We start from the raw sequence: 16,142 nt of genomic DNA, 5'->3' as shown, positions 1-16,142 counted from the left end.
TCCCCTGATTCTCCATCCCGTACTTTTTATTCCCTGCTTGGTTCTTGAAAGTTGCTTTTTCTTCTCCCTGACGTTCATAAATCCCCTTAGAGTGGCAAGCGCTTCACATGTTATTTCTGTTGTTTTTTTTCTTACCTTTAATTAGCAATGTGCCATGGACACAAGGGTACAAGGCTGGCTTTGGTGAACACCTACTTTTGATGAAGCCTGTGAGAGAAAGCAGTCCCAAGTCCTCTGGGAATTTGCTGTGGTTTCAACCTCTCTGGCAGCATGTTGAAACCACAGCAAATTCCCAGAGGACTCAGGCTGGTGAAGTACCAGTTGCTAATATCATCCTGAAATTCCCCTAGATCCTCCAAGATGTCTCACGGCACGTTTAAGAGCCCAGGCCTGCACTTGCATGTGCTGTTTCTCATGTACTAGACCAGATGCCATTCATTTTTGAGTCAACATCTGGTGTTGTCAGGGTAGTTAACAGTTGCTGATTGGTAATGTGAACAGAATATACTGATCACTTTTCCCCAAGCTTTTTAAAGGAGAAAGAGAAGGAGGAGAGAAAAGAGAGAAAATGTTACTTGTAACAATATTTAAATTTGTCACTTGTTTTGTCTGTCTCCCCTTTAAACTGATCACAATGCAGCTAAACAATGTGTGTAATTACCTGCTTAACTCCTGTCTCCATCTCCGTGGCATAAATTTCAGGACGACAGCAACTATGTCTGTTTATTCACCAGTACCACATTCCCAGCACTCAATTTTTGAATCAATAAGCAGAACAATCTTACTTAAAAAGACAGGGTCTGAGGGTGACCAAGAGAACAAAGCAATACTATGGACACATTTACTGAAGTCACAAAATATTGCCCTATTGTAATAAGCTTTAGGTTGAAATTACTGCTGATTTCAGGGGTGCTGCTCAAACGTTTGTTTTTGAGCACATGCTGCACACACAGAAAGATGGAAAACACTGGTGTAAAATTGAAGTAATGAATTCTTTTCACATTTGAGGGTAGAAGAGAATGAACTAGTTCAATTATAGAGTAGCAGCCTAGAGAAAAAGCTAATCCCAAATACGTGTCTCCTATAACACATTAGGAACAACTGAGTGTTTACATCTCCCACAAGAACAGAGCAGCACCCTACAACCCTAGTGTTGGCTTACATGCTTACACCAAAGCCTGCAGAGTCATCAGGTTGGAATAGAAATGCTCCTGGGTGACCTGAGAGCTTGCATCTGCTGAGAAGTAGATGGACGTATATACTGAATCCCCCCTAGCAGCCTGCACACAGAAATGCTGACAGTTGCAGATGGTTTTGGATAAACCAATGGGAAGATGAGCCTCGTTCAAATTCTCACACAAACTGTCAGTCACTAAACTCAGTTGAAATCTCATCAGTGCAAGAAGTAGAGTTATAAGAGTCATGTGAAAAAGAGTTCCAGAATTAAATACTGAGGGTCCATCATTAATAGAGTGAGTTCTGTTTTGCTGGGAAGGAAAATAATGATCAATGGTTCACTTTATTCCTTTCATAGTACCATTTTTAAGTGTATGATTGTGAGAAAAAATATCAGATCTCTCCTCTGAAAAACAATAGCAATAAAAAATATTTCAAAGGAAGATACAACAGTGGCCTCTCTTCCTAAAAGGTTTTATGAGTTTTCTTTCTTCGATGAAGCTATAGGTTTTGATTCACATATGATAAAGGAGTGTTTGATGGTTTTTTGTGGCCTTCTTTCAGGGCAGTTTTCTACTAGAATACTGAGAAAATGATGTCTTAAAATCCTAGGATCCCCTCTCTCCGCAATTTGTCCTCATTTTCTTAGAAAATTTGAAAGAAAACTAAGAATTATGTTTTTGACCTTTCATTCTGGTTAATGGGATTTTTTTTTTTAGCCCAAGTCACATTGGCAAAAGAATTCTACACTTTGATTCTACAGTGCAATGGCATTAGCGTATGACATGGATGTGACATTTAATGTTTCATGCCTTGCATATTAGTGGAGGGGGGAGTTAGAGAAAGATGTCCAGAGGGTGAAGCAAGACTTCTATTTTTCTTCAAATCTTCATTGCTTTTCTGCTTTCATCACAAAGGGGGATTATAATGCCTGAACAGCTGCAGGCAGACATCTCTTGGAATCCAGCAGCAGCTCCGAGATGCCGAGAAAAAAGTTTAAATAACATTTTCTACAGAATTCACATACTTACAGTTAATATTTTGGATCATTTCAAGAAAATGTAATCGTGAACTCTTCCCACTTTTTTCTTGTATGTTGCCATGACAACTAGGATCAGATTGTGTTCATAAGTAACTCAGTGGAATTGCATGAATCGCCTTACCAGTAAGCAGATCACTTATAACCTCATCTTTCCAATGAAAAATATTGTGGCTACTTACTTATTTTCTGTTCCATCCTTAGCAGAATATGTTGTTTAAGGGTTTTGTTTTGATTTTTTTTTTTTGGTGGTGATATTTAAATTGATAGCCAGACAAATAGCTAGTCACCCTTTTGAGAGCATTAGGCAGATGGTCGGCAGGGGGTTGACGGGATAAAATAAAGGTATAGATCAGCTGGAAATTAATAAATTGGATACAGATCAAAGTTGTGACTCTGACATCATTAGCAGCCTGTTCTCATTAAGAGAACTGACTATACTTGTTCAGGTATATAAATTCTCCCTTTTTCAAATATTTAACATTTTGGCTCTACATGGAAGCGATATATGACAGTGCAGAGAAAAGAGGGTACCTCATTGTAAATGAAATCTCTCCATATTATAACTCTTTTTGCCCCAAGATGGTTTCTTTTCATACACCTGAGGAGAACTGGTATGCAGCATGTTTATTAAAATGACCATAGTGTTTACTAGGGCTAGTCTCACATCCTAATTACATCTACTAAGAAAATTATTCCAAGAGAGTGGTCTGGCCACTAAAAGTACCTGACCCATTTTACCTCTGTCACTATATAAGTGGTTATCTCTTCCAAGATTAGTATATAAAGAAATAACCTACTCACAAATTAAATACCTTAGGGAGTGTGACATCTTGAGGATGAAGATTTGAGCTCCTGTTATGCAAAAGTAATATTTAAAGGTCTTCTATTCTATCCCAAAAGGAGATAATGCCTCTTTTCCTTTTCCTTTTTCTCTATCCCTGCCAGTTCCTAGGTACATGAAGTTCAAACTTTCACAAGATAATCTAGGATGACTTAACAATAACAGCTACACACATCTCAACACTAATTAGTTTTGTTTCTTTTGGGGAACTGTAGTGGGGAATAAAGCATTTTATTTTCCCTATTCAGAAAGAGAGAGCATTGTTGGGTTTTCAGGAGAAAATTGAGTTATCCTTCTGTTTTGTTTTTTACTGACACATTCTCCCTCTCTCTCTACCTCTCTCTCTCTCTGTCTCTCTCTCTCTCTCCCCCCTTCTTCCCTCCCTCTCTCTCTCTCACATACACACACACACACACACACTCTTTCTCTCTCTCTCTCTCTCTCTCTCTCTCTCTCTCTCTCTCTCTCTCTCCCCCTCTCTCTCCCTCAACCCAAATACACACAGGAAAGATTTAGTTTTCATGTTTCAGACCTTCAAAGTCAGAGAAGATGGCTACCAGCACTGGAGTTAGAGGAGGACAAAAATGGAGTGCCTTAAACAAAAACAGGCTTTCCATAGAAGAATGAAATAATGGGTTTCCAGAGTGTTCAGGAGATCATAAAGCCACAGTGAGGCAACATATCTATGGTAGTGACTACACATTAGATTTCACATATTTGTGAACAACTGGTGCAAAAATCTCCATGCCCCAGTTTGCCATAGGGAGTGGAGCTGTTCACCTTTGAATCATTATGAGAGTCTGACCAATGAGCATTTAGGTTAGGGTTAAAGCCAGATTTTTTTTTGTTTTTATTGAGATGGAGTCTTGCTCTGTCGCCCAGGCTGGAGTGCAGTGGCGTGATCTCGGCTCACTGCAAGCTCCCCCTCCTGGCTTCAAGCAATTGTCCTGCCTCAGCCTCCTGAGTAGCTGAGATAACAGGCATGTGCCACCATGCCCAGCTAATTTTTGTATTTGTAGCAGAGACAGGGTTTCACCATGTTGACAGTGGAGTATAGTTGTACTTTCACCTGTGTGTTAGCATATGTCTTAGGGTTCCCTAGAAGCAGGTCCTGAGAAAGACCAGAAATAATCTAGTTCTTTTTCAATTCATTTTATCAATAATGTAATGGAGGTCTAGAGAGAACAAACAATGTGTTTAGGTTTCCTCTCATGATTGATATACCCTGGAAATCAGAGGTTCTGATTTCCAGCCAAACATTGCATGATTATTTACCTGTTTGCATCCACACATGCATTCCACCATTGTAGGTTGTTTTGAGAGCAGCAGCCTGACATCATTTAGGATAGGCCAGGGTGTACTGAGGTAGTAAATGACCCCAAATTTAAATGACTTAAAAAAAAAAAACAATTGATTTCTTGTGCACATTTTATGTCCATCAAAAGTCAGCTGTGGTCTCTCCTGCACATTGTCATCATTCTCATTCAGAGACCCAGACTGGCAGAAAATGCTATCTGTAACATCATGCATCGTTTTATGGGAGAGAAGGAAAGTATGGTGTATTAGTCCTTTTTCACACTGCTATAAGAAATGCCTGAGACAGTAACTTATAAAGTGAAGAGGTTTAATTGACTCACCGGTCCACATGGCTGGGAAGGCCTCAAGAAACTTACAATCATGGCAGAAGGTGAAGGAGAATCAAGCACCTTCTTCACAGGCCAGCAGGAGAGAGAAAGAGCAAAGGGGGAAGTGCCATTTTAAACAATCAGATTTCATCATAACTCACTCACCATCACGAGAACAGTATGGGGAAAACCACTCCCATGATTCAATCACCTCCCACCAGGTTCTTTCATCCACATGTGGGGATTACGATTTTAGAGGAGATTTGGGTGGGGACACAGAGCCCACTCAAACCATATCAAATGGCAAAGCATAGAGTGTCTTTTGATCCGCTACTTGGCAACAGTGCATGTCATTGCTCTGTTTCATTGGCTAAAGCAATTCTTACTATGTGCTAGAATATTTGTAAGCCTTCTTAATGACTGTCCTTGTATTACCCTTGCCTAGCAAACTACAGATGTTTAACAAATGCTTGATGAATAAATAAATGAGTAAATGAACCAGTGAATATTTATATACATTTCTTATATTTGTTTGAGATGCATAAACTATTTTGGGTAATGTAAATTGGCATATATTAAGGTTATTTTTTTTCCTTCACATAGCCAATTCATCATAATTGTGGCCATTGAGCCTGTGTGCTAGACTTCAAGCCAAGTGCTTTAGAGATTCATTTAGTCATCATAACAATCCTGTAAGATACCTGTTACTATCATTTCTATTTTATAGTTGAGAAAATTGAAGTACAGAGAGATTATCATTTATTCAAAGTCACATTGTGACAAAGTGGTGAAATCAAGTCTAAATTCATGTCTATTTGGCTCCAAAGCCCATGTTATTAGCTATTTATTGTACTATTCTCCCTTAACTTCCCTTTCTGAACTTTTCATAGCCTAGGTAAGGATAGTTCCAAAAATGTCCTAGCAAGACCATTTATTGCAGTCAGTTCATAGGTAAATATGAAATCAATCAACGTAAGTACAGTGGCTAAGAGAGGCATTTTCAAACTGGAGCTGTCCAAAACCTCTTCTAATATTCGGTATTTTACACTTTTTCTAGCTCTTGACACTGTGGTTACCAAATGCAAAAACCTGAGGTGTCCACTGGATGCTTATACAAATATTTAAAGAGGTCCAAAGTTCTTATCTGGGGCAAACTGGACACTTGGCCCCACTGGCTGCCTATTCCGAAGCTACGGAAATTGAGCCGCCTTTCTGCCTGTCAGAGAATCAGGCTCAGCTTATAATCACAATGTAATGACCACTCTGCCCCCTGGTGGAAGGGATGTGTGCCGCTGTCCTAGGTCCTGAAACAACAGTTAGCCATGAGTCACAGCTCTTTCTCATATCCTGTGATTCCAGGCGAGATCCTGGTCTGACCCATGACATTGCTCAGTGGCTCCTCATTTCTTTTGTCCATCGTGATAAACAATAGAGCTGATTTCATGTAATTTGTATGGTTCTGTGTCTTCCTAAACTTACTAATTTTGTCCAGGAAGCAGAGAACATCTTTTTTTTTCTCTATGTATTCTGATCTTAAAAGTTTATGTCTCCTCAGGTCTTGTGGCTATAGCTTGTTGCAATTATCTCAGTAAAAACATGGAATAAATATACTAAAGGTGGTAGAGTGACCACAAAGGAGCAGATAAAAACATAGGCTTTGGAACCAGTCTGACCATGGTTGAAGCTGAGCTCTCAGATTCTTACAAGCTGAGCAACTTTGGGAAACTTTCCTAACTTCTTTGAGTCTCACCTTTCTCATCTTAAAAATGAGATTATGACTATGCCTAACTCAGAAACTTATGGGAAGCCTTAAATAAAATTTTGTTTGTAAAATATTCAACATGGATCTTGGCTCCTGATAAGTATGCAGTAGTTATTAGCTGCTACTGTCATTTTGTAGCAGCTGTTGTTATTTTGATTAGTCTTATTATACTTTCTACTCATTGGGAAATTAATTTTGATATAACACCTGTCATAGGTTTGCTTACTGTAATTAATATTTTGAGGAAGAATCCATGGAAATTGTTAACTATCCATTTTTCCATTCTGTAACCCACTGTTAAATAAGGTATGCAAAACAGAGAATGTTATCTCAGCTGTTTCTTCTCACCCCTTCCAAAAATGCCAATTTCATGTATATTCCCATTTGTTATAGAAGATGTAAAATTTTTTTCTTGCAGGAGTTCTTGCTTCCTGCAAAGCTGAAAATATTCTTCACTGTTAGTCAATGAACCTTTTATAAGAATTAGTTGTAAGAAAGTTTTTCTCAAGTATACTTATCTACCTTCTTTTGTCCAAAAAAATAAATGAATATTATGTAACCTAGTTTTTTTTCCTGTGTCTTAGCAGCTAGGAAATGTATAGCTAGACTCAGTTTTTGATAGTCGTAGTGAGTTCATCTCAAATGCCTGGTATTACCTGCACTCCCTCCTCCTTCAGATAATCTTTTTCTATTTTTTATCGTTAAATGATTTATCTTTGCATGCACAACCTACCAAAATTTATTTATTTATCATTTATAATTCTTATGAATAGTCAATCTATTTTACACTACATTTTGTCAGCTGCTATAAATATTTTAATATAAAAGAACATATTCTAGATAATAAACCATAATCCTAATTAACTTAATATATTCCATGTAACAATTGTATTTAAGGAGTTATGAAAAATAAGCAGCTAATTTTTATATTACCATGAATGAAACAACTAGAACTAGAAATTAGATTAGCATGGCTCACTCAGTGTTGTTTCTTAAGTAGGCTATTACAGTATACAGCCGTGAATACCAAAAGACAAGCGTGCTGGTGGGATTAAGAACCTGGGCTTTGACTCAAAATGTTTGCAACTTTCTTTTGTTACCTGTGTGATTTGGACAAGCTACATGATTTTTGTGTTTGTTGTCCCTTATTTGTGAAATAGAGTGGTTATGAGAGTTAAATGAGATACAAATTAAAGAGACTTCTACATAGTAAGTACTCAATTAATGTTAGCTGCTTCTTTGCCTAGAATGACCAATAATAAGAATTACTATTAGGCTGGGTGCAGTGGCTCAAGCCTGTAATCTCAGCCCTTTGGGATGCCAAGACAGGCAGATCACTTGATGTTAGCAGTTCAAGACCAGCCTGGCCAACATGGTGAAACCTCATCACTACCAAAAAATACAAAAATTAGCCAGCTGTGATGGTGTGCCCCTGTAGACTCAGCTACTTGGGAGGCTGAGGTGGGAGAATCTCTTGAACCTGAGAGGCCAAGGTTGCAGAGAGTGGAGATTGTGCCATTGCACTCCAGCCTGGGCAACAGATTGAGACCCTGTCTCACAAAAAAAATAAGAAGAAGAACTACTATTACTGTTATTATTATTGCTGTTATTCTTCTCTGGCCATGCTGTTTCAATTTGCAAGACAAGCAAACAAAATTGAAAAGCATTTATTATCTCCCTTCCCAGTTTAATTTTCCCTATGTAATATTTATCATTGTCACACATAGTATGCATTTTACTCATTTGTTTGCTCATTTTCTATCTCCCCTACCAGATTGTAAAATGTAGACAGAGCTTTTTATTTGTTTTTTGATTTGTTTTCTTTCATATTCTCAGCACCCAGTACAGTGCATTGTGTGTAGTAGGTGCTTAGTAAGTATTTAATGAATGAGTAAATAGATGAATGAATAGTCTATCAAGAGTAAGTACTTATACTAGCATTTAGTGAGACACAGGACTCATTAACCCAGAATGTAAAAATGATAACAAAAAGGTTATATGAGTCTACCTGAACCCTATATAATTCATCATAGAGCCAACCTGAGCATTATTATTTGTCACAACTGTGAAATTCTAAATAGTGAGTTTTGAAGATCAATTTTAAGATTCTCCTTTTTAAAAAATTGGTGAACATTTCAGCCAGTATGACTGAGAGACGTTCTTACCACATTACATGTTGATAGCATGTTCTCTGTTATTAGAGATGATAGAGCCTATATACTTTAGCTGTTTGAACAGAATGTCTATATCTATTATAAAACCCCAGTTAACGTATTTTGTTTCATCGTTTAATTCCTGCGAATCTCTTGCAAGTTTCTGGCTGTTCTGCCTAGCAATGGCCAATCCTTTTATCAGGGTTGTTACTATACTCTTTATCTGTGCGTTCATAAAGTTCAGGCCATATGAATGTACAGCCCTCATTGACCACAATGTTCAGGTAGAGCCTGTGTTTCACTCTTCACTCCACCACTTACTAGCTGAGTGGCCTTAGTGAAATTATTTATATACAGTACTTTGAGAGGCCAAGGCAGATGGATTGCTTGTGCTCAGGTGTTCAAGACCAGCCTGGGCAACATGGTGAAACCCTATCTCTACCAAAAATACAAAAAATTAGCCAGGCATGGTGGTTCACACCTATGATCCCAGCTACACGGGAGGCTGAGGCATGAGAATCACTTGAACCTGGGAGGCAGAGGCTACAGTGAGCCGAGATTGTGCCACTGTACTCCAGCCTGGGCAACAGAGCGGAGCCCCTATCTAAAAAAAAATTACTATATATATAATTACTATTTATCTGTAAAATGAGACTGAGGAGCATCCCTGATTCATGAGACTTTTGGGTGGCTTGCATGAAAGAAACCACCTAAAGTGCCGAGCGTATATTAAATGCCCAATGTTAGATTTTGTCATACATGTCTAATTATTATGTATCCTTAATTTGACACAGCATAGTTTTTAGAGGTCATGGGAGTGATAGGTTGACCATTAGCAAAATTGTGACAAAATTGTGTACTTGATTTTGGTCTCTTCAGAAATATATCTGAAGACAATGAGTACAAAGAAGGGAAAAAAGTGGTAGGTCTTGAATTTGGAAATCAAAACCAAACTTAAAGGAGAAAGCTATATTTTTTAAAAAGTCTCAAAAGAATTAATGATCAACTATGAGACGCAGAGCAGCAGTTGTTTTCCCTGTGGCTCTGACTACCCTGTTGTGAGCTCCCAGGATCCACCGACCAGAAGCATGCTCTCGCATCAATCAGCCAGGCCATTGCAGCTAAGGATTGTACTTGGAAATAAACAAACCAAAGGAAAAAATATTTATCAGGCATTGACAAATTACTTGTAACCAAATAAGGGCATTCAAGAATTTGATCCTTGTTGACAGTACCAACCAGGAAATCTTAAGTATGTCAGGAAAAATAAAGGCACATGAACAAAGCCGGCTCTTGGTAGTAAAAGGTCAGGATTTGAATTAGAGAAGGTACTTAGGGAATTTTCTTTGTGTTTTGTTTGAGGAGATGCTGTTTTATTTTATTTATTTATTTAGTTTTCTCATATGAAATCATCTAGATAAGAGCAAGGTTGAACTCTAGTGGTGAAAAGCCCAAACTGCAAGCTGTTTAAAAATCTCTCTACAAATGAAATAATGGCCCTGGAACGCTGTGCCTAAATAAAGAGATTCAGGAGGCTGCAAGCTCCAGCGACAGCAGCAGACTTGACTTTAAAAGAGGAGTCTGTTTGAAAGCACCCAGGTTTCCTCCCATATGGTATGACTGTTATGGCTGCATCAAGGCAGCACACTGTTCTAGGGCAAATGCCAAGGGACGGTATTTTTAGATTTCTCAAATGCAACTCTGAATATATATGAATCTACAAGGATAGCATTCATGAAGTAATGTGCTGAAAATAAATTTTATTACAAATTCCTTAAGCCAACCTTGACTGTAACCATGTTAATAAGGAACAGGACCAGCCTGAGTTTCATTCATTCCACAAACACAAATTAAGGCCTTTCTCTAGGTAAGACACTGTTGGAGGACATAAAGAAGCATTAGGTAAGTGTCTTGCTTTCCTGGGTGTAAGATTTCCCCTTGTTTCTTCAGCGGAAACACAGGTGTAGGGAACTCGCATAGTTGAGCTAATCAGACTAAAGAGCCTCTGAAGACTACTGTGAACAGCACCTACCCACAGCCCTTGGAGTTGTGTACTTTAAACTTGTACGTGCTTGCCTTGGTCTTTGCACAATATCACACTGTCTCTGATTATCTTACTCTTGTTGGAAGCTAAGAATCTATGTAGATTGCATCCATGAAAGAGTAGAAAAAATCTATATATCATTCAGAGACAAGGGCATCATTTGCTCTTGTTGGTTGGTTACGTGCTGTCCTTTAAAATTTTCAGTGGGCTAGTCAACAAGTCAGGCTTAATTGCTGAGATTGTCACTGGGCATTATGTAAAAATGGTATTTAGTGTGTGTTAGTGAGCCAATCTTAAATAAATTTTCAGAAGTTAAGACAGGTGGATCTGGCTTCAGGAATGACTGGATTTAGAGACTTACATGCCATATTTTTATCCCTGTTAAATCCCTATTATTCTCCATTATGTGTGTTTTCCTCCTCTGTTTGTCTCCATCTCTCAGCTAATTCTCTTATTGAGAATTATGTTGGCTCCTGTCCTGCCATAGACAGACTTTCTCCATGAGGCAAGCAGTATGATTGGGCCCCTTAAAAGTCACAGCCTAAGAATGATACAATGGATATTGGGTACTTAGGGGGAAGAGTGGGAGGGAGTGAGAGATAAAAGACTACAAATATGGTGCAGTGTATATACAGGTGATGGGTGCATCAAAATCTCACAGATCACCGCCAAAGAACTTACTCATGTAACCAAATACCACCTGTACCCCAATAACTTATGGGGGAAAAAGTGACGGCCTTAGATCCACAGTCTGAGAGGCAAGGGAAGTCTGTTTTTCAGATTCATCATTTAATTCTCAGATGTCCTCTGATTGGCCAGCCTTAGTTTGTGTGTCCATCTGTTAGACAAATTTTGAGCCACAGAGGCATATCTCTGTGCTAGGACACGCTATGTCTGTATCAGAAGAAGGTGAGGTAGAATTGTTCCATGTTAGGCTACCATGTTAACTTCAATCTACTCTAAGGAGCTCTTTAGAAAAAGAATTCTGTGCCCATACGTAGGTAAGAATTTCTTTCAAATCTGATTTTATTACAGGGCTGCTCAGAACCTTTAAGATGCTACCATATGTTGCAGATCTTCACGAAATGAACATGGAATGCAGCAATTATTATTAATCCTTTTTTGTCCAGATGACAGTCTGCTGCTGCAAATTGATAAGCCTTTGGTAAAGCATGCAACTCTAGAGAAACAATACTGATAGGCTGTTCCCCTTCCAAATGTTATTAATAAGCACTGCCCTCCTAGATTTCTGTTTCTTATAACCAGTATGTCTGATTAATAGAACTGTTCTGATTTATATTTTACATTTTCTCATTCGTTTAACAAATATTTATTGGGTGCCTAACATGGTTCTTGGTGCTGTAGATAGCAGTGAATAAAACAGACAGCATGTGAGCCCTGACAGAATTATATTCCAGTGGGGAGACTGACAAAAAGACAAAAAATATTTAGTAAGCCCTCACTTAATATCCTTGATAGATTCTTGGAAACTGACTTTAAGTACAACTACATATACTGAAAGCAATTTTACCTAGCCTAACGTATAGCAACAGGAGTTAAGTTCTTTTGCCGTATTTCTGGTCACAAAATTGCCAGACTTCTAATGAAAGACCCAAAACACATTTAATATTAAACATTGAAATTAATGTGAACTATACTTACATTTGAAAAAGATTAATCAAAACAAGTGAGATAATGATTTATCCAGTTCTTCCAGCTCAGGGTCTCAGGTGCCTGGAATCTGTCCCAGTGACTCAGAGCACAAGGTAGGAACCAGCCTCAGACAGGACACCAGCCCATTGCAGGTGCACTCACACACACACGTACTCAGATGGAAACCATTTAGACACACCCATTAACCTGACATGCACAGCCTTGGGATGTGGGAGGAAACCAGAGGACCCATAGAAAACTCACATAGACATGGGGAGAATGTGCAGACTCCACAGAATCAATTACTTTTCTCATCAACATTGTAATGAAACATTGAACAAAATGGTATTCTTCAAGGATCTGCCATATAATGTGAAGTAATGACAAATGCTTCAAAGAAAAATAAAGCAGAGGGGAAAAGAGAATAAAGAGAGAGTTAGATCCACTATTCTGTTCATGGAAGTCTTCTCTGAGAGAATGAAACTTGAGCATAGTCCTGACTGCTATATGGGAGCCAGCCACTTGGGTATCCCGGGCAGAGGGGCTAGTGCATACAGAGCTCCAGGGGTAAAGATACACCAGCATGCTTGGGAAAATGCAAGAAGGCTAGTGATTAAGAGAGGTAGGAAACCTTTGCTATTACCATGTAGTGGGGAAAGGGTAAAAGCTTTAAGCAAATGAGCAAAAGTCTGAGTTACTGAGTTGTACTAGGAAAACCAAGCCAGCAGCTACTGGGTGTATTTTAGAGGTGCATTACAGGAAAGAGGAGTTAGGAGACCAGAGTGGTTTTAGGTAGTGTGGGCATAAGCTAGGGTGGTGGCAGTGGAATGGGGAGAAGGCAATCACTGGACTTCATGTTACTGGATTGGTGCATTCTACACAGGCTTCAAGGGAAGCCTGTTGGAAGGATGAATAAAGAGCTAGATCTCCTAGATACCACTGGGAAAGATGCCTCAATCACAAATTAGGAAGTCAAGAAGACTGGTGCAAGAAGAGCTCAGAGACCACTGGGTAGCAAAGACCACGTAGAGACTATAAACACTCAAGCCCATATCAGCCCTACACTGTCCTATGTCCTACTTCCTGGAGACTCTGAGGAGAGGCAGAGGACTGATGTACTTATTTGAACAAAGGTACTAATCATTCATATACCTACATTCCAAAAGCTGCTGCTTCCAACTCTGAGGTGTTGGAGGTAAATGAATGCCATTTCAAGCCTGCTGGCCACACAGATTAGGGCCGTACTAGGAGACACTATAGCACAGTGGTTTACAATGTGCACCTGGCCCGATTCTACTGTTTCTTAGTTATGTGAACATTGCCAACCTCTGTGTGTGTCAGGTACCACATCTATACGATGGAAATAATTATAATGATACTTAGATCAGGATTTTATGACAATTAGATAAAAGAATCCATGCAGAATCCTTAGAACAGTGTCTAAAACTCTATGAAAAAAGAGAGTGCTGTCTTTATTCTGTAGACTTTTCTACTTTGCCCCACTCTTCCTGTCCTATATCCTCACCTTCCACCATAACAGAGCATCAAATAAAAACTAAGAGGGAAAGGCTAAATTGATCCTTATAACAAAGAATGGAGAGAGAAGCAAAGGGAGCTAGATCTGGGATTGGAGACAATTGCAGAAGTGAGGAACAGAATTTAATGTTTTAAAGCTGGACTTCCTGATATAGCAGACACTAAACACATGGTGGGTATTTAATTTTAAATTAAGTTAAATTGAAAATTCAGTCCCTCAGTCACACTAGCCATATTTTAAGTATAGTCACTGTCCCCCTGGACAGCCCAGCTCCAAAGTGCCAGATTCTACCTCATGCCTGATTCTCTCCAACCGTAATCTAGTGGCTTGATAGCACATTCATTTTTACTGAATGACATCCCATTGTCTGAATGTATCACAGTTTATTTATCCATTTACCTATTGAAGGACATCTCGGTTGCTTTCAGTTTATAGCTATTTTAAATCAGCTGTAAACATTCACATGATGGTTTTTGTGTGGACATGAGTTTTCATATCAGGTGAGTAAACACCTAGGAGCATGAATCTTGGAACATATGGTAAGCCTCTGTTAGCTTTGCAAGAAACTGTAAAACCTCTTCCAAAATGACTATACCATTTTGCATCCACTGCAATAGGTGCAACTTCCTGTTGCTCTGCATCCTCGCCAGCAATTGATGTTGTTAGTTTTTTAAATTTTAATTACGCTAATAGTTATGTAGTTGTATCTTATGGTTGTTTTAATTTGTACTTCTGTGATGGTAGATTATATTTAGCATATTTCCATATTGTTCTTTGCCTTCTTTATATATTTCTTGGTCAGGTGTCTGTTTAGATCTTTAGCGTATTTTTTCATTGGCTTATTTTCTTATTGTTGTGTTTTAAGAGTTCTTGTATATTACAGATTCAAGTCCTTTTTTAAATACATTGTGTTAGGCCATTCTTGGATTGCTATAAAGAAATACCTGAGACCGAGTAACTTACAAAGAAAAGAAATTTAATTGGCTCATGGCTCTGCATGCTTTATAAAAAGCATGATCCTGGTATCTACTCAGCTTCTGGGGAGGCCTCAGAATCTTACAAACATGGCAGAAGGCAAAGGGGGACCAGATGTTTTACATGGTGAGAACAGGATCAAGTTGGGGAGGGAGGTGTCACACACTATTAAACAATCAGATCTGAGGAAAACTCACTCACTACAGCAAGGACATCATCAAGCCATAAGGAATCCACTTTCATGACCCAAACACCTCCCACCAGGCCCCACCTCCAATATTGAGGATTACAATCCAAACCTCATAATCCTGCCCCTGGCCCCACCCATCTCATGTTCTTCTCACATTGAAAAATACAATCATCTCCTGCCAGTAGTCCCCCAAAACTCTCAACTCATTTCAGCATTACTCAAGTGTCCAAAGTGCAAAGTCTCATCTGAGACAAGCCAAGTCTCTTCCACCTATGAGTCTGTAAAATCAAAAATAAGTTTTTTACTTCCAAGATACAAGGGGGTGGGGTACACAAATTAGTAAACATTCTCATTCCAAAAAAGGAGAAATTCACCAAGAAAAAAAGGAGTTATAAGCCCATGCAAGTCTAAAACCCAGCAAGGCAGTCATTAAATCCTGAAGCTCCAAAATAATCTCCTTTGACTCTATGTCCAACATCCAGGACACACTGCTGCACGGAATGGGCTCCCAAAGACCTGGGAAACTCTGCTACTGTGGCTTTTTCATGCTGAGGTTGCGAGCTGCTGGTGGCCCTACCATTCTGGGATCTGGAGAACAGTGGGCCCCTTCCCAGAGCTTCACTAGGCAATGCCCCAGTGAGAACTCTGCATGGGGCTTCCAACCCCACATTTTCCCTCTGCACTACCACAGTAGAGGCTGTATGTGAGGGCTCCACTCCTGCAATAGACTTCTGTCTGGACACCAAGGCTTTTCCATAAATTCTGTGAAATCTAGTCAGAGACTTCCAGAACTTCTTCATACTTGCACTCGGTGAGCCTGCAGGCTTAACACCACATGGAAACCACCAAGGCTTATGGCTTGTGCCCTCCAGAGCTGTGGCTTAAGCTGTAACTGGGCCCCTTCAAACAATGGCTAAAGCTGGAGCAGCCTGGATGCAGGAAGCAGTGTCCAAGGCTGATCAGGGGTGCAGGGTCCTGGGCCTGGTCAACAAAACCCTTCTTGCCTTCTAGGTCTCTGGGCTTGTGATGAGAGGGGGCTGCTTTTTCTCTGAAAGGCCTTTGAGAGCCTTTTCCCATTATCTTGGTGATCAACACTTAGCTCTTTTTAGTCATGAAAACCTCTCTAATAAGTGGTTGCTCCACA

This window comes from Sapajus apella, unplaced genomic scaffold (genome assembly GCF_009761245.1).
Source record: "Sapajus apella isolate SASKATOON/1434 unplaced genomic scaffold, GSC_monkey_1.0 scaffold23, whole genome shotgun sequence".
NCBI classification, from domain to species: Eukaryota; Metazoa; Chordata; class Mammalia; order Primates; family Cebidae; genus Sapajus; species Sapajus apella.
This window is presented reverse-complemented; position numbering follows the sequence as displayed.